The sequence below is a fragment of the Carassius auratus genome, chromosome 5 (assembly GCF_003368295.1).
Source record: "Carassius auratus strain Wakin chromosome 5, ASM336829v1, whole genome shotgun sequence".
Lineage (NCBI taxonomy): Eukaryota > Metazoa > Chordata > Actinopteri > Cypriniformes > Cyprinidae > Carassius > Carassius auratus.
In genome coordinates, this window is record NC_039247.1 from 765,817 (window position 1) to 788,945 (window position 23,129).

The 23,129-nt window shown below is 34.0% G+C and overlaps 1 protein-coding gene across 1 annotated transcript in view; it reads left to right on the forward strand.

The window, feature by feature from the left end:
• The first annotated feature begins 122 nt into the window (after nt 1-122).
• Nucleotides 123-23,129, forward strand: part of LOC113086882 (serine/arginine repetitive matrix protein 3-like) — a 48,970-nt gene continuing 25,963 nt past the window's right edge. Inside the window, exon 1 of the mRNA XM_026255526.1 lies at nt 123-669. The gene's annotated coding sequence lies outside the window, so the exon portion shown is untranslated. The remainder of the gene's footprint in view (nt 670-23,129) is intronic.

Below are 23,129 nucleotides of genomic sequence, written 5' to 3' on the forward strand. Positions count from 1 at the left end.
ATTTTAAAATGTCATTTATTTCTGATGTCAAACCAGAATCTTTTGGAGTCTTCTAGAAATTCTAATATGCTGATTTTCTGCTAAATTATTATTATTTCGTTATATAAATATAAATGTTGCAAAAAATTATCATGGAAAAATACAGTTCAAAAGTTTTCATTAAGTAATATTTTAATAAACAAATAATACGTAATTATCACTTTATGAAAGTCCTATGATTAAACAGCAACAAACATTGATAAAAAGAACCATTTTATAAATTCTGATTTTTTTTCACGATGCAGAAACTACATCACCAGGTGTCGCTAGTGCATTGACGCTTTTATTTCTATGAATACCGTTTAATTACTGTTTTTATTATTACCTAATTAGGCGTTTTTGTTTTTTTCATACCGGGGTTTATTTATTTATTTACTTTATTTACTTCGTATTACTCGTTTTGAAATGAGTCAGTATTGCGGTGCGCCGCGGTTGCTCCTCCATACCGCTGGGGGCGCTGTGTCTGACTCGACCCAGCTCGAGTCGTCCCGTTCTCGGCTTCTGCGCCGCTGCGGTGTCGCTGTCCAGTACTGAACGTTCAGCACCGCGAGAGGAGGACAGCTCCCGATCCTCCGACAAAAACATAGCAGACCGCATCAGAACAGCTTCAGCCGGCCTCATCTACCACAGGTAAGTTTATTCACCGCTTCCCGTCAAATACATGCAACAATAGCTTTGAAACAATATGTGTGAACATCAAACACACCACACTGAAGCAGCAGCGCTACAAGCTCTTAATGTGATTAAACGCGATTATTTTCAACACGCTGATTCTTTTGTTCTTTACACTGTGTTTATGCGCTTGTGTACTTACGTTTACTCAGAATATTTTCCGTGTTTAAAGCGCGAGCGTCTGACAAATCGCTGTTTTCGGTAAGAATTAACGGCGAGGAATCTCAGTTTGAATGTAGAACTGTTTGCATTTATTGATTTAAATGGTACCGAGTTGCTCGAGATTTTGATCAAAAATAAAATCAGATCATATTTGTTCATTCCCAGCTTGCATATTTATTGCAAATAAAAGTTATTGCAGCGTTTTTTAAAGGTTGTAAAATAGTTTCTAACAACGTTCTGCTAACTTTATCATCACCCCAAATAGAACGGTATTTAAACGTGTATTCTTAATATTCTGAAAACGTTTCTTGACGTCATTAGAACGATATTTAAATTTCTTAGAATGTTCATCAAGCATCATCGTCATCAGGATGTTTAGAGAATGTTATAAGAATGTCTTCTCAACGTTATAATATATCAAATATTAATAAAGTTATTCGAGTTATTTTATTAATGTGCGTTTACTAATTTTGCAGTGTTTATAATAAGTTTGTACCAAATAAATTGTAATAAACTATGTGTATCATTCTGAATACATAATTACATTGTGGTGCTTCTCTTATTTATACATTATTGTTCTTATTCTTGACAACTAAAATCGTTTTTTTATTTTGCTTTTACTTTTGAATGGTAAAACTGCAGAGATGAGGTTTATCAGTGTTTTAGTGTGGGTCTCTGTCTCTGAAACACACTACCGTTTCTTTATTGAGGGTCACTGGCTGCTGGCTGTTCAGAAAGAGACGAATGCACCCACTTAACAAAGGGGAGTTAGTTATCCACAGCTGGTTGTCAGCAATTTCCCAGGGTGCCGTTTTAGTCTGCATATCCCTAGCAATGTAGATTTATTCAGCATGAAGGCTGAGAAGGTTTAGTGAATAGATGTGTCAAGATAAAGTGGTATAAAGGTAATTTCTTCTCACTGAATGTTTAGTTTTATTCAGATGCTGTAGCAATGACATGCATCCTGCAGAGCTGCTGCTCTCTGATGGTTTTAAGTTTTTTAAAGCTTAATAAAGCATTGTGTCTGGACCCAGTAAACACTGTTAAGATGCTAAACATTTTATCTACTGTATGTGTGCTGGAATGAGGCTTTTATGAATCAGTACTCCATTGTGTGTGAGTAAAGATAGTACACAGTCTAAAACGTTACTATTTTGGTGGAGAAATATACGATGTTCAAACAGGGAGATTTTAAAGATGTACAGTGTTTGCTTAGGTTGTTTTTTGGCTGCTGTTTTGTGGGACAGAAATTTCATTCCGATCCGTTTTGTGTGTAAACATTGAGAGGCTCATTTAAAATATGAGCGGTGCTTTCTTGTGCAAAACTCAACGGTGCAATCCTAAGCTGTTTTGAGTGTTTGTTAGGGTCTTACTAAGTGCTTGTGACAGTATTCTGGTTGCCGGGTGTTGCTAGGGTTTGGTTTCTAGATGGTTTCTTATTGGTCTAAGTAAAAATAGATTTTTTTCCCCATCTATTTTATTTTCCTGCACTCTCAGAAATAAAGGTAAAATTATCACTTGAACAGTACTTTTTCAAAAGGAACTAATATGTGCCATTTATATTGCACTTTAGCTACAAATATAAACATTTAAGGTACTTAAAATGCAATCTTCAGTGGTAAAAAAAAAAAAAGAAGGTACAAAGGTGTAGCTTTTCAAAGGATGTCATCTCGGGAGCAGCTTTTTTACCTTTTACCTGAGAGTACAGGTGAAAATGGTAAATCTGATCATTTAATGATGTACGTAACAGCACACCTATACTTTGACATAATTTGATGGCACCATGATTGACTTTGCTGTTCATGAAAATTGCCCAAAGTATTTTTGCAGCAGTATTTTAAAATCTAAATCTAAATCATTTTGCACTTCAGAAAATATTTGGAGAGCAGAGACCTTTGATTGGCTGTGAGCGTCCTGACTCCTGATGCGATCTCATTAATATTCATAGGTATTATTAACACTAAGTCTCCACATATTGACAGCTTCCAAAATGCAACCCATTTTATTCAAACATAAAACTGATTTCTAAATTGCACTGATTGCAACAAATATTTTGTACACATTTGTATGTCTCTAAAGCATATTTATAAAAAGTACAGTTTTTTTAAATATATGTTACAGATGCATTGATATTTTAGAAAATACTGTAACTAAATCATTTTGCAGGCAAATCTCCATTGATGGCCTTTTAAAAGCAACTGTTTGTACTGTGCATTCAAAATGATAATAATAAATAAAAGTGAAACCATTTCAAATTGCTTTTTCCAATCTTTTTCAAATGGACTCTTACAACTGCCATTAAGATTAAGTACAAAAATGTGCACTTTTTATGTGAATGTCAGTGGAAACAAATGCAATCACCCGTGCTGTGTTTCAATCCGGGTGTCTGGAAGTCAACTCAGTTTCTCTCTCACCCCATTTTCCTCTTTTCTCTCAGCCTCCATTTTATCAAACGTGTCTCCTCCTAATTCTCCCCTCCGCGGTTCCCCTGAAGGGCACACGGATCCTCGGGGGGCTGGTTAGCATGCGTTTGTGTGTGTGTTTTCCAGCGTATGTCTGTCCTCTAACCACACACTGGAGTGTGTTTAATACTAAATGGGAATTTGACTCTCAGCAGGCTTCGGTCTCTTTTATTTCCGGTCTATTCTTGTATATTTATTTGTAGAATGACACGGCAGCATCAGTCTATAAGCATCTAGGAAGGAATGCATGAAGACCTTTTTTTTTTTTGCAATCTGTGTCCAAAAATAAGGATATTTCACTTAAATACATAATTCATATCAAAAAGGCTAAATATATAGCTGTGGTTGCTTCATCTGGTTTAATAGATTTGATGCCACAGAAAAAAACTGAAAATTTACTTAATCCTCATTATGATGAATTATAGACTCATATTTTGTCCAGAATCAATGATTTAGAGTAAAAAAAAAAAATATGTAATGATAGATTTGTTTCTTACAAACACACAGCTTTTGTCTTCTCAAGACATTAACTGATGGACTGGACTGGTTTGGATTATTGTTATGTTTTTAGCAGCTGTTTGGACCCGAAAAAAGAAATTAAAAACTAAAATCATAATTTCCTTCCTTGTTTTTCATAATGGTAATACTGGGGCTTCAAAAGGACAAATTAGCACCATGAATGCATCATAAAAACTGTTCATATCATGCATTATATTCCAAGTCTTCTTTAGTCATACAATGCTTTAATTATTCATTATAAGCCTTTATTCAATGAACGAGACTTTATGCCAGACATTTGATTATGTTAGACTTCACTGACATGTTTTACAGTGGATGGGGAAGATTTAAGGAAATAGTCATTACAATTTCTGACATATGAGTTTGTAAAAGACAGCTTTAGGTCTTTAGTTTTTTTTTTTTTTTTTTTTGCAGGTTTACAGTTATAATTCTCTTTTTATTTTGCAATTATATGGCAATTAGCACAAGAAATAACCTCAAAGAAATAAATTCATACGGTCTTGGAAGGACACGACTAAATGATGATAAGACAAAGTTAATTTGTGAAGCAGTATCTGTTCTGACAGCATGAAATGTTTATTCACTTTCACAATTGCATTCATTCATTCATAGCTAACCATAGTTAACCAAACAAAACCATATCCTGACAATCTCTCAGACCTCTTTTGTTCATCACTGTTTTTGCTGTGTCTCTGTGCTGGATTGCTTTGGTCTGCTCTGGATGTAGAGAGCAGATGAAAGGGCATTATTGAAGAGATGGGGGGAGATGGAGGCCGTCTGTTTGAAGCTTTGCTGCTCATGCATTTGTCCACAGGGATGACAGAGAACACCTGCCATAGACATTTCTGTGTGTTTGCATATCTCATGATCTTCCTTCCCAGCGTTTCTTTCTTCTGCTTCTTTTGGCTTCACGTTTGCTTTAATGTCTCTCTTTGAAGCATCTGCAACATTAAAGTCAATGTAACATCAAAACAGACCTTTTTACATTCTTAATGCACGCCCCGGTCTCGCTGTGCATGAATCATCAGTGCACGTTATTGCATAGGCAAAAGTAATCAAATAAAAATTAGTCAGTTTTGGTAGGTAATGCAGACTTTATAAAATATTTTAAATAATGACTTTTGATTTTCACTGTATTTTTGTCTTGTTTTCCAGTACAAATATCTAAATATTCTTAAATCAAGATACATTTGCATGAGATGCAAAATTACTTAAGATATTAAGTCTTAAAACTAGAACAAATATCTATCAGTGGAGTCATAAAAATACATTCATTTCAAAGGGGAACCCAGATTTTGTTTTTTCCTGAATCACTTCATTTTTATTTATTTATTTATTTTTTTGAAAACAAAGCTGAATAAATGTATCTTGATTTAAGAATGCTTAGATATTTGTACCAGAAAACAAGATGAAAATGCTAAATAAGAAGTCCATTATTGCAGTAGTAGTATCTTGGCAAATGTGAGGAGCACAGATAGAGACAATGTAGAGATCTCTTCTGAAACTCTTCAGGAGATGTGTGTGACATTACTGGGGTCTTTCACCAGCAAACCTCAGTCTGCTCTCCACTGCTCTCTGGGAGAAACAGTAGAGATATCGAAGCCAGCTGCAGTCTCTTCCTCTGAATAATGGAGTAGTGTGTCTGTCTCAGGAGCTCAGGAGTACACACACACACACACACACACACACACACAGATCAGGTGGTCTGGAGTGAATCAGGTTTCCAGGTTCAATAAGAGGCGTTGTGGACCTCAAACATCTCCGCAGTGTCTGCTGCACCCCGGCTCTCAGTCTTATCCATCTTCAAAGTTAAGCTAAAACAACAGGATTTGTGTAATAACTTTAATTTATTTCCACTTGTCCCCCATTTATTAAATAATCAATACAATACTTCTTTAAAATGTAAAATACTCATAGTAAGAAAATACATTTGTCATTGTTGTCTTGTTTTCCAGTTATTTTTTTAAATCTGTTAATTCAACGACAGTTTCTGAAAATTTTATAAAAAATTTGTGAGTTTATGCTTAAAACGGGAATAAAAAAATTAAATAAAACTGAACTCAAGTTTAAGAGAAATGAAAATAATTTTTCTGACAGATTTTTCCCCTGGTTTTAAGCAAAAGCTTAATTAATTATGATCCATTTTTGTAGTCATTTTCCTGTATCTTGTATTAATTTAAGAACATTTAGACTAGAAAATAAGACAAATATACTGAGTAAGAAATTATTATTTTTTTTTCTTTTATTATTATTAATATTTATTTTTTTGCAGTGAATGTATGTTAGCATGATTTTGTGGTGGTAGAAATCGCTTACCTTTTATTATGTATACGGTTAGGTTGCTGTTAATCCTTAAAACTTAAAATGACTATAAAAATTATGATTTAATAACTTTACAGCTCAAATAAAGCACATCTTTTAACAGTAGAAGTGCTTTTATGAAAGGATTTTTAACTCCTAGGATTCACTTTTCGGTTGATTTTTATTAAAAGATTTTTAAATGAAGTGAGGCTAGATTTTGTTTTAGATATTTTTTTATTTCAATTTAATTTTTTCAATTTTTTTTATTGAAGATATACTTTTAAAACCTTGTATGTCTGTGACGATGCCCTCGTGGGCAGCATGCCGACATGTATCACCATAACCTTCTTCTTTGTTTTATTAAAAAATAGTTAATTTTAGCAATTGTTGTTGTTGTTGCAATCAACACTTGCCACAAAAGCTGACAATTGAGCTTAACTGGTATTGAACCTTTTACTTGTTCTTGAAGTTTTCATTGTACGTGGGCCACTGCAGTGCAGTTTTTCTCTTCACACTGCTGTGACTGAACACACACTGACTCTCTCTCTCTCTGTGTGTCCGTGTGTGTGTGTGTGTGTGTGTGTGAGAGACACACTTTGACTGACAGCTCAAGACAGCTCTTACAGTGGCACTGAACTTTCCTCCCCTCTCTCCGGAGATAATTCTGCTTTTTCATAAGTTATTCACACACACACTCAAAGGTGCAACATTTCCCTCACAGATGGTACTCTACAGAAGCCATCTGTAATGTAACAAGCATCACTGTAGACGCCAGTCCTGCTTCTAATTAGACGCTCAGATCACATGACCTGCTCATTATATCTGGCTATAAAAGAACGGGGCCATTTATAATTCATTCTGTTGCTGAATAGTTATAGAAGGAAGACAAGGAAATGAACAAACTTGCCTAGAGCAGCACAGACAGACAGATAAATACACACTCTTCACACTCGCTTATATGTTTATTCTAATACAGTGTTTGTTTACACGGAGTTATGTTTACATAGTCTTGTTGGCAAATCTGCTTACAGTAACTCCACCCACCATTGCTCAGATTTGGTATAAATAGTGTATTATGTCTGCTTACATTACACTTTTTACATTAATAGTATCTGTCACTATTTGTGCTTACTGTAAAAAAGATGCTATTTATACTTGGTGTCAGTCGGCATGTACCTTTTTTTACATTCGTTATAAATAGATGCTGCATATCAGCACAGTTCGATCTCGCATATAGAGACGTGAAATTACATATTTTGAATATTATCGTATGTGTAATGTCAGAAGGTTTACTCATGTTCCATAATTGAAGTTAATGACACCTTTCAGAGAAATCCAAGTGCCCTTCATAGAATGGATCTTAGAATTATTACTATGTTCGGAAACATAGGATCAGCACAAATGAAAGAAAAAAAGAATCTTGATGTATAGAGCAATTGAGCACTCTTCAACAGAAATGGCCTTGGTCGGGTATTTCTGAGTATTAGATGAAGGCAGAGACGAGGGCACTTACTAGTGCTCGATAACAAACAGATGATCCCATTGACACTGAGACCTACGGAAGTTCTAAGCAGCGATGCATTGTAATTTTTTTCCTTCTTGATTTCTCGTTATAACGACTTAATTTGATCGTTATCTCGACATAACGAAAGTCGTTTTCTTGTTGAAACGACTTAATTTTCTCGTTATCTTGGCATAAAGAAAGTCGTTTTCTCGTTATAACGACTTCATTTAATCGTTATATATTGACATAACGAAAGTCGTTTTCTTGTTAAAACGGCTTAATTTTCTCGTTATCTTGACATAACAAAAGTCGTTTTCTCATTAAAACGACTTAATTTTCTCGTTATCTTGACATAACGAAAGTCATTTTCTCGTTATAACTACTTCATTTTCTCGTTATCTCGACATAACGAAAAGCCATTTTCTAGTTATAACGACTTAATTTTTCTTGTTATCTTGACATAACGAAAGTCGTTTTCTCGTTATAACGACTTCATTTTCTCGTTATCTCGACATAACGAAAGTCGTTTTCTCGTTATAACGACATAACTTTCTCGTTATATTGACATAACGAGAGTCATTTTCTCATTATAACAACTTAATTTTCTTGTTATCTCTACATAACGAAAGTGGTTTTCTCGTTATAGCAACTTAATTTTCTCGTTATCTTGACATAGCGAAAGTCGTTTTCTCTCAGAAACTTGCAGATGGTCCTTTAGGAGCAAAACCTTTCAGTTGATTTTTTACATGACTTCTGACCAGTTTTGAACCATACCTCCTCACAAATATTTACCAATGTTTACCAATATTTCTTCACTGTCAAGTTATGACACGGAATTTCAGTTGGCTATATATATAATTGGCTGCTTATAAAGTGCATTTAAAAAAAGTTATTGAATAAACTAGGATATTGATTTCCTCAAAGCTAACAGACATATGTGTAAAAACCAAAATTTTTTCCTTTCATTATTCTGTTTCACTAGAAAATATGTCATATTGTGTAAATTGTCCATTGGTTTGCATGAAAGTACTTGTATTGTAGAAAGCAAAAGCAGTCGAGCAGGAGCTGTGAAGGTTGTGACGATATAATTATCTGAGAGGAACCTGCCAGAATACTGACTATGTGATGATCATCCATCCATATGGAGAGACAGAAAGAGAGGTCAACAGCTGGCAGAAACGAACACAGAGAGCGAATTTTGCGTCCATATGCCTCAGGGTGGAGAGAAGGACTGTCTGACCTTTCGCTGCAAATAGAGATGACTTCATGTGAGCTACGCTTGCGGCTGGTGAATAACATAACCTCGCTGTCCCGCTCTCACAGCCTCTGATATCTGTCACAATACACTCACAGCTGAGATTATGCATAATGTGTAATTATGCATACGCACGCCCTTGTGTCTAGCATGTTGTGGGAGTGCTAAATCATTTGTACGTGATGGATGTTGTGTGTTGTTTTCCACAGATACTGTAAGTGAGAAGAAAGAAGAAGGCATTTAGTGTTAGTGTTAGAAATTTCTCAATAATAGGATCCAAACAGAACAGCCATTTTAGTACGATACTTTCGAAATGCAAGAAGAAACATGCAAAAAATCTAAAGAAAAATATATTTTTAAACTAGAAAAGTTTTATTCAGCAAGGATGCATAAAAGTGGGATGCATTAAAGGTGACAGTAAAGACATATTAATAATGTTACACAAGATTTATAGTTCAAATAAATGCATCAAAAAGTCCTGAAAAAAAAAAAAAAACGTATCACGGAAGTATTAAGCAGTTTTTAACATTAGATGATGATAATGATGGTTCTTGAGTAGCAAATCAGAATATATTAACATTTCAAAATATTGATTTTACTGTATTTTTGATCAAATAAATGCAACTGAAAAAAAAAATCTAAAAATACTTTAATTCAGAACATTAAAAAACTATCACTGCTGATAGTTAGTTACTCCCCAACACTGCAGGCCAAACCTTAGCTCACAATTCATTGCACCAAGCATGCTCCCACCTGCATCAATTAACGTGTGTGTGAGAAAGAGCTGCTGAGATCCAGTTGTGAAATATCAAGGGAAATTTCATGCCTGCTGCTCTTTCTGTCTTCATAAAACTTCCTACTATTGCTGTGTGTTCCTCACCGGAGACCAACACATCTGATCTGGAAACCAGCCTGAGAGTTTTGCTAGGGAAGAAAAATAAAAAAAATGTATTAAGATGAGTTACTTTAGACAACGCAAAATGACAGACAATAATCTGATAGATTAGAGATGCTGTATGTAAATGTTTAACTGTACTAAACCATAAAAAATATGATATATATTTGCAGATATTTAGTACACGTGCTCAGTTCACATACTTGTTTCTCTGTCAGTGCCACAAATAGTTGCATTGAAATGTGAGGTCTGTGTCACAACGTCGGTTTTTGTTTTGGTCTGATGATGCCAATTTACCCAGTGGCAGCTGGTGGAAAATGTGTGGTATGCAACACATCCAACAAATACGTATAGCAATTTTATATCCTGGTACAATTAATCCCAGCATAACAAAAGGAAAGGTATTAAGAGTGTCCATTATAAAACACTTGCCAGACATGCGACCATACTGAAGTGTTAGTGCTAGCCCTCCCATAGTTGTGGAAAAGTTCATTTAAGTAATTCAACTCAAATTGTGAAACTCAAGTATTAAATACATCCAATGCACACAGACTGAAGTAGTTAAATTCTTTGGTTCTTTTAATTGTGATGATTTTGGCTCACATTTAACAAAAACCCACTAATTCACGATCACAACAAATTAGAATACATCATAAGTAAAAAAAAACATTCTTAGTGATGTATCAAAAGGCAGAACAAACAGTGCCAGCTGTGGTTGAAAAAAATAAAATCCCTCTCTTTCACACTTTGGTGGTGCATGGCCCTCTGACCCTAGTGAAGAAACTGCCCCTGAATTTACCCAATAGCATTGTGACACCTCAGGTTGCCTGTTGCCGGAAAAAAAACCAAATGTATCTGGGTCAGAGACCGCAAATACTTCACAACCTAAAAAACCTCAGCATCTATCTAAAGAGCTCTGACCAGAGTCATATTAATATGCAGATAAATCAAAACATCAGCTTACAGTGTGTAAGTCTTCATTATCAATTTCACTTGTTCCTGTTGCATGTCCTCAATCTGGCAACCCTTTTATATAAGTACATAGTGTTCAAAAATGTTGGGTCAGTAAGATTTGTACTTTTATACTGCACGGATGCATTAAATTGATCAAACATGATATAATGTAACAAAAAAATTATATTCCGAAAAAATGCTGCTCTTTTGAATGTTTTGTTCAACAAAAATCCTGAAAATATATCATCCTTTCCACAAAAATATGAAGCAGTGTTCAGTATGAATTTGCTGCGGTTTTCTGGGTGGTTGCTATATAGGTGTAAAACAGTTGCAAATGATTTCTGGACAGTTACTATGGAGTTATGTTTTTGTGGGCACCACGAAGTCGTCAGACATGTGGAGGCATGTGGCTGGTGTTTATGCTGATCTGCGGTCAGTTTTGAGTGGTTCCTCCTGCAGTATGTAGGTCGGATGGTTATTAATGGAGGAAAGCCATTGCTGCTCCACGCTCGATGGAAAGGCGAGAAGCTGTGTCCCAGTAGCACAGTTTGACTTTCCTTTTCCTGGTGATCTGGATCAGCACAGTCGAGAAATCCCAAAGGATGCTGCGCAGCAAGTGATACTCAAACAGACGGCTCTCAGATCAAATCCCAGGAAACCAAACTGTGAATTAGACTGATAGAGACTCTAGCAATATGTGACTACATACTAGCCAGTCTTGTTAAAAACTATTACAAATAATTTGAATAAATATATGAAAGAGTTAAAAAGTATTGTCTTGGGAACTACTGAAATACAACCTTTTGCACACTACTTTTACAAATGCATTAATAATTTAAGAAAATGACAGATCATTTTCATGTAGACCCCTTTAAAACTGCAGTTTGCACCTTCAGCCCATTGGTCCCCATTGAAGTCCATTATATGGAGAAAAATCCTGGGATGTTTTCCTCAGAAACCTTACTTTGTTTGCGACTGAAGACAGAAAGATATGAACTTCTTGGATGACATGGGGATGAGTTAATTATCAGGAAATTTTTTGTCTGGAAGTTAATTAATTTAGTTTAGCAATTAAAAAGGCTTTATAGGGCTAACATAGATTTGCGTCTTACGCCGGAGATTATTTCTGATTTATGTCCTCCTAAAGCTTCCTAATCAAGGATCTGACTTCCCTGCTTAAAAGACAAGCTTTGACCAGTATATTTTTATATTAATATAAAGATTATGTGACACTGAAGACTGGAGGGATGATGCTGAAAATACAGCTGCAGATCACAGAAATAAATTACAGTTTAAAATAAATTGCAAAGGAAAACAGTTACTTGAAATTGTAATAATATGTCACATTTTTTTACAGTTTTTACTGTATTTTTTATCAAATAAATGCAGTCTTGGTGAGCAGAAGATATTTCTTTTAAAAACATAAAAAAATCAGTATACACCTGAATGGTTGCTATGGCTGTTCTATATTTTTATTAATGTTTCTTGCTTATTTCATCATCCACCAGGTAAAGATTGTGCAAATAAGATGTAGAAATCCTTTATTTTTAGTAGCACAGAATTGAATATAAACAGTGTTACTAGTGATGGTTGACTTGGCAAACAGCACTAATTATCTTCCCACCTGATGTGAAATCCACCCTGAAGAGTCTGTGAAGAGCTGATGAAGATAATTACCAGGTTTCTGCTCTAAATCCAGATCTTAATGGTGGTGTGGGCGGAGACTGCACATATAATCCGACCAATCGCAGCGCAGCATCATGCATTAGCTCCCACCACCAAACCTGATTAGCATGTTCCTCCTCTCTTATTCTTATGAAATGAACATGTGAATTCATGAATGTTTCATTAGCAGAGACTACATTAGAGAGCTGCTATATTGAGCTATAACTGTTGCTGTTCTACTTTGGTCTTCATCATTTTCTGCTCTTCCTCTCTCTCGATGGGTTATTTCTGAGATGATGGACTTCAGTGCTGTTCTGCTATCATTGAGATACTAACATAGTTTGTGTTTGAATTAGATGTTATTTTTATATTTTCTGTTTTATTTTTTAAAGTGTTCGAAATGTTGTTTTTGTCTATTTTATTATTTTATTATAAGTATGAAATTAGTAATTTAGTCATATGCCTATAGAGTGTTTTATTAAGCTTTAGTTTGTTTAGATTTAGTTATTCAACAGGAACTACACAAAATGTTGAGCAACTAAAGTTTTTATAATGTTTTCATGTTCATTTCATTTTAATTTTAGCTCAAGTTTTACTAACTTTCTCATGTGCACTTATCATTTTCATTCGTTTTTGTTTTAAATACCTACTCAAGTTAAATGTTTCTGTTTTTCAATATTTTTATTTATTTTATCCTTAATTTATTTCATTTCAGTTTTAGTTTTAGAAATTTTAGTTCTTCAACTAATTTTATTTTATATTATTACAAGTAATTAAAAGAATGAAAATAATCAAGCAATGAAAATGAAAACAAATGTCAATTTTTATTTTATTTTTAGTTTAAGTTTTGTCATTTTTTCCCCTTAAATATCTAAATATAGTTTGTGTAATTTTTACTTTAGTTTTAGCACATCATTAAATATTTCTATATACTGTATATTTTTTAATATTTCAGTTTTTTTTCATTTTAGCAATTTTACTACTTTTCTTTCTTTCTTTCTTTCTCTTTTCATTAGTGGCATTTCTAATAGTTAACAGTTAATTTAAGCTTTACTTCCATTATCAAAATGTTTTTAATAGATGCAGTTAACAATAACACTTTCTCTATTTGTTAGAAATAGTATGCAGTATTCTGTGTTAATTTACCGTCTCTCTCTGCTCTTTCTCTCACATCTCTCACCCACATATGTGGTAAAATAGTTCAATATTCTATTAAACACGCAGTAAAAATACAGCTGTGGGAGTAGAAACAGAAAAGACGACTCATTTCCTCCTCTGTTTTCTTTCAGATAGCTTTTGCTCCTGCCGTTTTCTCCTCGCTCATTGATTTCCGTCTCCATCTTCTCTCTCTATTCATCTGTCTAACTCGCCTGAGATTTGTGTGTTTAGCTGTTTTATATCACTTGACTTTACACGGTCAAATCTTAAGATTGGAAATATATACCGGCATGCGTTTTATGCCCCTGAACATGGAGTCAATCAAGCGTAATTTTCAATTATCAGTAAACCTGCACAACACGTCCACGGGCTCCGTTCCAAACGGGGAGAGCTGCCTACCTAGATGCCATTTTTGGACTTGTCTTGAAGCCTGTTTCAAGCAGAATAGTTGGTAGAAATATTCTGCCTTTCGACTTTAAGCTCTAATGCAACATTGCATGCAACATTTCACAAATAAGATAATCTTAGAATGCAATGCAACTAGCTAAATTGGCCAAAATAGTGATATTACTACATATACAAACGCCAACTTCTCACTAGGGTTTTGGAACGGAGACACAAAGTGCTGTGAAATGTAGACTTTTCCAATGCAATAGTGTTGTGTGTTTGAGTCAGGTCTTCTTCCAGTGAAGATGCATGTCTAAATACATCAAAATACTCTCTTTGCGTCTGCTTTTTGCCTTTATTCATCATTCTCTCTCTCTTTTGCTCCCACCACAGCTCTTGTTTACAAAATGTTTGTTCTTCAAAGTATGCTAATGGATGATATGACCCAGATCGGTGTGTGTGTGTGTGTGTGTGTGTGAGAGAGAGAGAGGTAGAAAGGACATCTGGCCTGTGAGGATGAATGTGGTCGGGCTCGTTATGTTGAAGAGGCAGCCGAAACCATAACCCTCATTCTCCAGAGAAATCACTTTCTGCGTTCGCTTTGAAAAAATGACTCGGTTGTGTGTGTGTGTGTCTGTGTGTGTCTAGATAAATCATAGTTATGTGAGTTACAGAAGATGCTTTATATCCCGTCTGTAGTCTGACTTGCTCAAATAAAATCTAGTGAGCTGATTTGTTGGCTACTAAGTTGAATAAAGCTCGTAAATGACTGATTTGGAGCCGCTCTGTGTGCATTGGTGAAGATGCACACAACTCACAATGGATTGCGGTGCAGTTAGCATGTTGTAGGTCTGTCTTCACAAGGTTAAAACAGTACGTTATCAATGAAAACCTGTTCTCAATGGGATTATTTCAGCGAGCTACATGTTGAGCATGAATGTATGGAATCTTGTTTTACATCCCACATGATAAAAGAAGAATTATGACAGAATTATGACTTTATCTCAAAATTAAGAGAAAAAACTCAGCACTGGATTCAACTAGCACTAGAAGAAAGGTCAGAATTGTTTGATTAAAAAGTCACAATTACCTTTTATTTTTTATTTTTTTTTATTCTATGGCACAAACAGGCTTCCATGCAAATGAATGTGAAACTTTATGTTTTCTATGCCAGCCTATGAAAAATATACTTGTGAAAATTGTGAAGAGTTTTCTTGTGCCAAACCGTGTTTCAATAAGTCACATAAGAGATTCATTTCAGTGCAGATGTCACCTTTGCAGATCCTTGCATTTTGAATTGATTTATTGATTTATTTTTTAGCAGTATTCTTTAAATAAATCGATCAATTAAATTAGCAAAGACACACTAAATCCTTTTGAAAATTTTCATCAAAGAATCCTGGAAGATTGAATGTATCACATTTCCACAAAACTGTTTTCATAATAATCAGAAATGTTTTTGATGATTTCTGAAGGATCGTGTGACACGGCAGACTGAAATTCAGCCTTGTTCACAGCAATACAATACAGTTTACAATAGAAAACAGTTATTTGAAATCGTAATTATATTTCACAATATTACAGCTTTTACTGTATTTTCAAATGAATGCAGCCTTGGTTAGCAGAAGAGACTTAATTTTTTTTCTCTCAAAAACGTTAAGAAATCATAAACCAATCCAAAAGTCTTTAATGGTAGTGTAAGTATATTTATCATCACCAAAAATGCATAATGTGACTGCTGTCTTCCTGAAGTAAATGTGATTATCTCAGAAGTCTCTCGGCGAAGGGAAAGTGTTGTTTTACGGTTTTTCTCAAGATCTCAGGACTTTTACTCTTCTCACACACATTAAGTGTGTGCAAGTTTTACAACAACAAACACACACACACTTTGATTCAATCCTGCAGAGCTAATATTAGTTTCTTTGGCACTGCTGATTTTATTGGCTCTCTGTACAACAACAAAGCAGGTTTCTTATTGATTATCCTTTTTTTTCAACCCTGTGAGACTGAAAGTAACGGCAAAAAAAAAAAAAAAAAAAAAGAGATCTAGAAACCCCTTCTTAAAACCGTGAAATGCATAATTACAAAGTATTTGGTCTTGATAAACTGTCAATTTATATTTTTGCAGTGATATTATGCACATTGCATGTTGCTCTGTGTTGTGTATAATGTTCAAAGCAATGCAGTCATTACAGTGTGTGTTTGGGGCCATGTTATTGTAGTCTTTAGGTCTATCAGTCATTGCTTTAATTTACAGAGCAGTGAATTTCTCTTAATTTTTGTGTTCTTCATCTAGACCAGCAGACTCTACTAAGGTTTTCCACTGATAAACTGCTGATATAGTCACACATTGTGTGAGTGTGTGTGTTTCAGTAGGTAGAATTGATGTACTGGGTCATTGTGTCATGTCAGTGAAGGCGCATTAAAACATGTAATTCCTTTAACTGAAGTTCAGAAAACAGTGCTTCAGCACCGAACCCACTGTGCGACTCGAGCAGGTCAGTGTTATTATTTCAGCTTTCATTGTAAATATAGTGCATTAGAATCAGATTCTACAAGCTTCAGTGCTGTTTGGCTGCTGGACTTAATGCTGTACTGTTTGAGTTCAGAAGCATGTTTGCATATTGTCTACTGGTCATGTATGCATATATTCAGGCACCAGGGATATTTGTCAATATTTAAACAGATTTCCATGTTTCCAGCTTGAGAACAGTTATGTAAAATTAAGTTTAGCATTTAAAGGCAAATAAATAAAATTTCATCATTAAATATTAGTATTATAATTTTACTTTTATTATGTAAAATAATAAAATGTTTTATTATTATTATAAAATGTTTATTATTACTGAATACTTAATTTTTATTTAGCAATAGTATTATTGCAATAGCAATTTATTTATAAAATATATAATACCACTTGTTTTTTATGACAGTAGTTGTGGTTATATTGCAATAATAATTAATAATTTATAATCATGTATTTATTTGATTAATTCTTAATAACTGAAATAATAAAAAATAAATAATATAATGATATTTATTGTTGTTGCATTTAAATTCTATTAATTGTTTCATATTATTTTATTATAATATTATCAGATACTTTTTTCTGTTTGAGTGTAGTATTAATGCAATAGTAATATATGTCTTAAATTATTTTTTAACTTTTTTAAATAATGTAAATGTAAACGAACACTGATTATTGACTGATATTGACTTCACTGGTATAAAATCATATTTGTGCTAGAAGCATGTTTCTTCTGAACTTTATGATTCATTTGTAAGGCGTTCAAGGTATTTTAAAAAGCATGAGGCGACGCTGACACCCAATTCTTGTCTCCTCTGAGCCGTAGGAAGAAACAGCCCTGAGGGGAAAAAGTAAACCGTTTCTTCCTCCATAACTCCATCAGCTGTGGAGAATGGGATGGAGGATTATTCTGCTTCAGGAGCAACTTTCTTCCATCCTCAGATAATGGCGCAGAAGGTTATTTCAGGAAAACTTCTAGAACCAGTTTTGTGTCTTAGCTCCTTTTGTTTCTCCAAATCTAAAGAGAGCCCTCAAAAAGAAAATGAAAAACTGGTGCTGTGCTCGTGTGTTGGCTCTCTCTTTTAGAAAAGCAATAAAGCTTAAAATCATCTGGAGGAGGACAGCTGCCTCCTGGGAAACACACTCAGTGTCGGGGTCTTTCATTCGCCTCATTCTGTGAGATCGACCCGTCTTTAAAGGCCACGGCTCTGAAATCGACCTGATTCTCTTTCACCTGACTGAGCTTCTCACGCTCTTCAGAGTAAATGGCAGATGTCTTGCGTCTGAAATCAAACGATTGACAGCGTAACACAGCTTGTAAACAGAGATGCTGCAGTTAACTGGAAGTATTGAGGGTCTCGTGTAGTTATATAGTCTCCTATGCATGTCCTGAGGCTTTTGAATTGGGTTTGTCTCACAAAGATACATTTGATGCTCTCCTGGGCACTTTTTGTCTTCATTATTTATTTACAGACTGTATTCACGAGCCTCAACAACAGCTGCGTTTCAAAACCTAGTGAGCTGCTTACTTAGTGTTTTGAGGCATCACAGGATAACATGTAGAAAAATTGTTTCCTTTAAGAAACCTTAACTTAAGACAACCAATTATAAAGCAGCATCATACATGAATAAGCCCATCATGCATAAAGCTTAGTGCAAAGTAATGGATCCCATATGGAAATGTTATTTATGACAAATATAGTGACAGTGCCATGTATGTAACTTTTATGTAATATCTCTGTGTAGATGAAGATGAAAATCCCCATAGTAAGATTTTAATATATGCTTTTGTTAAGAATATGTGATGATTTTAATAGGCATTTATATGAAACAACCATACAGTATATGTCAAGACTATTTATATATGCATATATTAGTGTTGTCACGATACTAGAATTTCTAACTTCGATACGATACCTAGAAAAATATCGATATTCGATACCATTTTCGATACCACGGAGAAAAAAACTGGCAAAATATTAAGGGGTTATTTTTTTATTTAAAGCTAAATATAACAAGTCTAGAACATATATTTTACATTAACAAAAATGTCCTGAGGTAGTGCACTTGTTCAAAAGCCTCTCAGATTGCATTACATTCAAAAACCAATAAAGTGCAAGTAAAAAAAAAAAAGTGCAATCTTTTTGTATTTCCAAGTAAAATCAAATCACAATGTCAACAAAAGATACTTAAACTTCAAGCAAAAACGAAATCAGTGCAATCTTATGCATCAAGTATCAAATTAGTAAACAAAATAATTAAATGGAATCTGTTGCTGCAGTTTTATGCAGATTTTCTCTACAGAGGTGAGTGTTTTTTAGACCACACTTTTAAAATGAACTGAATGAACTAATCTAAAAACTTAGGTCAATGGTAATAGATATTTGTTAACATGAATAAGCAATGAAAAATACTTACAAAACATTTGTTAATCAAAGTTAAAAGTTGATTTAAACGAACATTCACTAATACATGTACTAATTAAAATCCAAAGTTCTATTTGTTAATATTTTTTCATTGGACCAGAGCTAACATGATCCGTTATATTTTTATTACCTAATACCTACTGTTATAAAAGATTAAAATATACTGTAACAAATGCATTGCTCATCGGTCATAAAAGCTGGTTAATACATTAACGTTATTTGATGAACAGATTTAAGCGCAAACGTGCGTGCATCACACGCGAAAACAGTGCTCACTGGATCAACATGAAGTCGTCAAGTCACCTTTATTTATATAGTGCTTTTAACTATACAGATTGTGTCAAAGCTCTTAACAATATCAAATTGGAGGATAGAGTGTCAGTAATGTATAATAATAATATCAACCTAATAACCTAATAACATTTTTAAGTGCATATCTATCTTTTATATTTACTTATATATAACTTGTACTTATAACATGCACTGACAGGTTTTAGGATGGATATGTATTACACATACATAAACATTCATATTTTCATAAGTATTTGATCTATTGCATGTACTGTATGTTTCATGTATATTTGTTTACTTAATATGACAATATATTTTATATATGGAAATTGAATGTACATGTTTTACATTTGCATTTGGAATGTCAATAAATGTTATTTTAAATTGCAATAATATTTCACAATATTACAGATTTTACTGTATTGTTGATCATATTAATCAGGATTGTGCCTGTCATGTATGCAGCATGTTTGCTAACTTCAGTGTAGTGATGCATTATGAAATGAACTCTAAAATGGATAGTGTTTATTCCTGACATTCGCCCAGGGAAATCAAGGTGGTTAATAATGGGTAATTAAAATGCTGGAAGAGTGTATGTTTGAGAGTGAGAGGAAATCCGCGGAACATAGAGAGAACTAAATGAACGTAGCTTCAGCTGTTTAAGATCCCTCGAGGTTCTCTTGAGAAACGGTGGGTCGAGGGTGTTGTTAGCTCTCAGCTGCACAAGTGGAATCAGTTAAAGTGGTTGAGTCTGAGTGTGATCCAGCAAATCCCTGCAGCACACACTGTCACTTAGTGAGAGCTCAGCAGATCCCAGCCGTCTGTCAGAAGCAGCTAATGCAGCAGAACTGATGGTCTTCTCCTGTCCATCGTTTCAGTCTTCCAGATCCTGCTCTATTCCTTCCGTCCTTCCTTTCTCTTATTTGCATGTGAAGCAGAGCTAGTTCAGTCTCTGGGGTTTCTGCAGTCTTCATCCACATCCTTTTCTGATCCAGCGACAGAACAGTCATTTTTGACCTATTAGTCTGAGCTGTGTGTAAAATGTAAAATAAAGAATGCTTAAAGGGTTAGTTCACCCAAAAATGACATTTTTACCGTCGTTTACCTTTATGTAGGGCTATGCAAAAAATTGTATTTTAAATCGCAATCATGATTTCTGCTTCTGTTGTTAAATCATGCATAATTGTCTGCAATATTTGCACACTGGTTATTTATCTATTGTTTCGGGGGGTTCTTTCTTCTCATTTAAATTTGCATTGATAACAAGTCTCTACAAGCTTTTATGCAAACTTCCTTTAAACTGATACTTTTTCTACTCAGTGCACACATGCACACATCTTCAAGTAATCCTAAACTGTTATAAATTAAAAAAATGAATCTTGACTCTATTGTTAGCAACTTAACAAAAAACATTACACATAATATGGGAGTTGTTGGAGTTGATTTTAGGAATGTCACAGCTTTAGTTTGTGAAACAAGCCTCTTATTGTATTGTTTTATATAGATAGTAAATGTTTATTTATATGACAAATATAATACATTAGAAAACTAGATGAGGCCATGCAATTTGGCGTTCTTTTGATTTGTGTTTACTTGCAATATTTCAGATGCAATCTAAAAATATATATCTATAATGACTAATCGGGACTGTATTTATTCGAAAAATAATTGAACTATTATCATATAGCTCTACCTTCATATAATTTTCAACCTATATCCCAACTAACAGTGAATAATTTGTTCTTTAACATAAAATGTTATATTTGTTCTCATATGTTAAGAGGAAATAAGAGAGAACATTCAAAGGTTCTATCATTTCCAAAATGATAGAATGGAATGTTCCTTTACCCAAGTAACCAATAAGAAACATTCTTAGTTTAAAAATCGGAATGTTTTGATCGTTTTAAATAAACCTTCTGAAAGAGTCTTTTCTAAATGATAAAATGGAATGTTACTCTAATGTTTGCAAAACCTAGAAAAAAGGTCCTATATATATATATATATATATATATATATATATATATATATGTATATGTATGTATGTCTAAAAGGCTGTTTTAATTGTTGAGAGAGCATTCAAATGTAACATTCTGATAACTTTTTCAAAATTATAGAATGGAATGTTTCCAAGGAGAAACATTACTAATAAATAAAAAAAAACTGAGCGTTTCATCATTTAAAAAACATTAGGAAGCAACATTTTCAGGACGGTTTTTAAATGATGAAATTTAATGTTCCACTAAAGTTCGCAAAACCAAGAAAAATACTGTTTAAATATATAAAAAAAAATTAAACATTGAAAGAACTTTCAAATGTAACGTTCTCTTAAGGTATTCGAAATGATAGAACGTTATTATTAACAGCATTGCTATTGTACCATTGGAAGGCAGAGGTGAACCTCTTTTAATGTCTTAAAAAACATATGCACACGCTAGCCTCCTTCTCTCTGCTGTTTCTGCACTTTGTGGATTTATTCCAGGCCAGTCCAGTCTGACAGGCAGCGAGCGCTGTGACGGTCTCTGGAGTAATGCTATTCTAACTCACTCTCATTGGGCTCACTGAAATAAATGCACCATTTTTTCCACACTGGGATGGACAGCTTGTGCTCGTTGTCACTAGATAGTATCCCAGCTGCTGGTTAAAAAGACAGAAAAAGTACAGTGAGTGAAAAACAGGTTGTGTAGATTGAGGTTAGAAAGACCTTCGGAGCTCTTTAGGAGGCCTTGAAGAATGACGCAAGATTGCATTGATGAGAGCTGTACCCAGGGATTTCATGTAGCAGAAATCATGCATTTTACATTCAGAGAAGCAGATGAATGGAGAAACGAAAGATCTGAAGGATATTTAACATTTCTTCTTAAAGCCAAAATTCATCTTTGTTCTGATTCATAGTCATATATATATTCATATTTCATATATTTCATTTATATCTCACATCATGTCATATATATATATATATATATATATATATATATATATATATATATATAATTAATAATATATAATTTCATATTTGAATATTATTTAAACAAAATCAATATCTATTTATAATCCTTATTTCTAAATCTACATAATGTATAGTCAGTACTTTTCTCATCTAACACAATAATGCCTTTAAATGATATTTTGTGGAGTAAGTTATCAACCAAAAGTAATGTGTGATTAATTTGCAATTAAATCAGTCGGCTAACTTAGCACTGCTTCTATATGAATAACTGGACATTTAAAGCTTTTTAAAGGAAGCTGGGATCAGTCTTAGTCATGTGTGTTATGTAAAGCAGAGTATTTTGAGATGATCTTGTTGTTTAGCCTGGAAACAGACTGTAGGCGTTCACAAAGCAGAAGAAGATTGACCATTACAGGTCACTAGTACAGTATATATAGCATTGTTCCTTGCCTAAAAACCACCTCGGTGATATCTGTTAGCTACTATAAGCATTTTATGTGTAGGTTTTCGACTTATCTTCAAGATAGTGTGTAGAATTTTCTTTGTAATATTCATCAAAGACCGATCTACGGTATATTAAGCTAATTTGTACTCCCTGTAATAGAGATGAGCACTTAAATATCATTTAGGACAAGAGAAGGGAATAAATCAGCACGTATGCTGCTTCATGTCCTGTGTGATTGCTTTTATAGCCATCAAAGGTCACATGACGCAAGACACGATGAATGTAAAGGGAAAATAATGAGAGAATAAGTATTCAAGTCGCAGATATCTGAGGAGAGATTTAGTGTGTAATAAATTCAGTGATGATTCCTCCTGCTGTTCCTCCATCTGTTCAGCTCTACTGCGCTTTGTGACTTTACCCACAATCCACGGCGTGCTAAACAAAACGAAGAACACCACGCTCCTTCATCAGTCCATGCTGGAAAACAAGCATTTGTAATTGAATCCTGTTTTCAACCCAG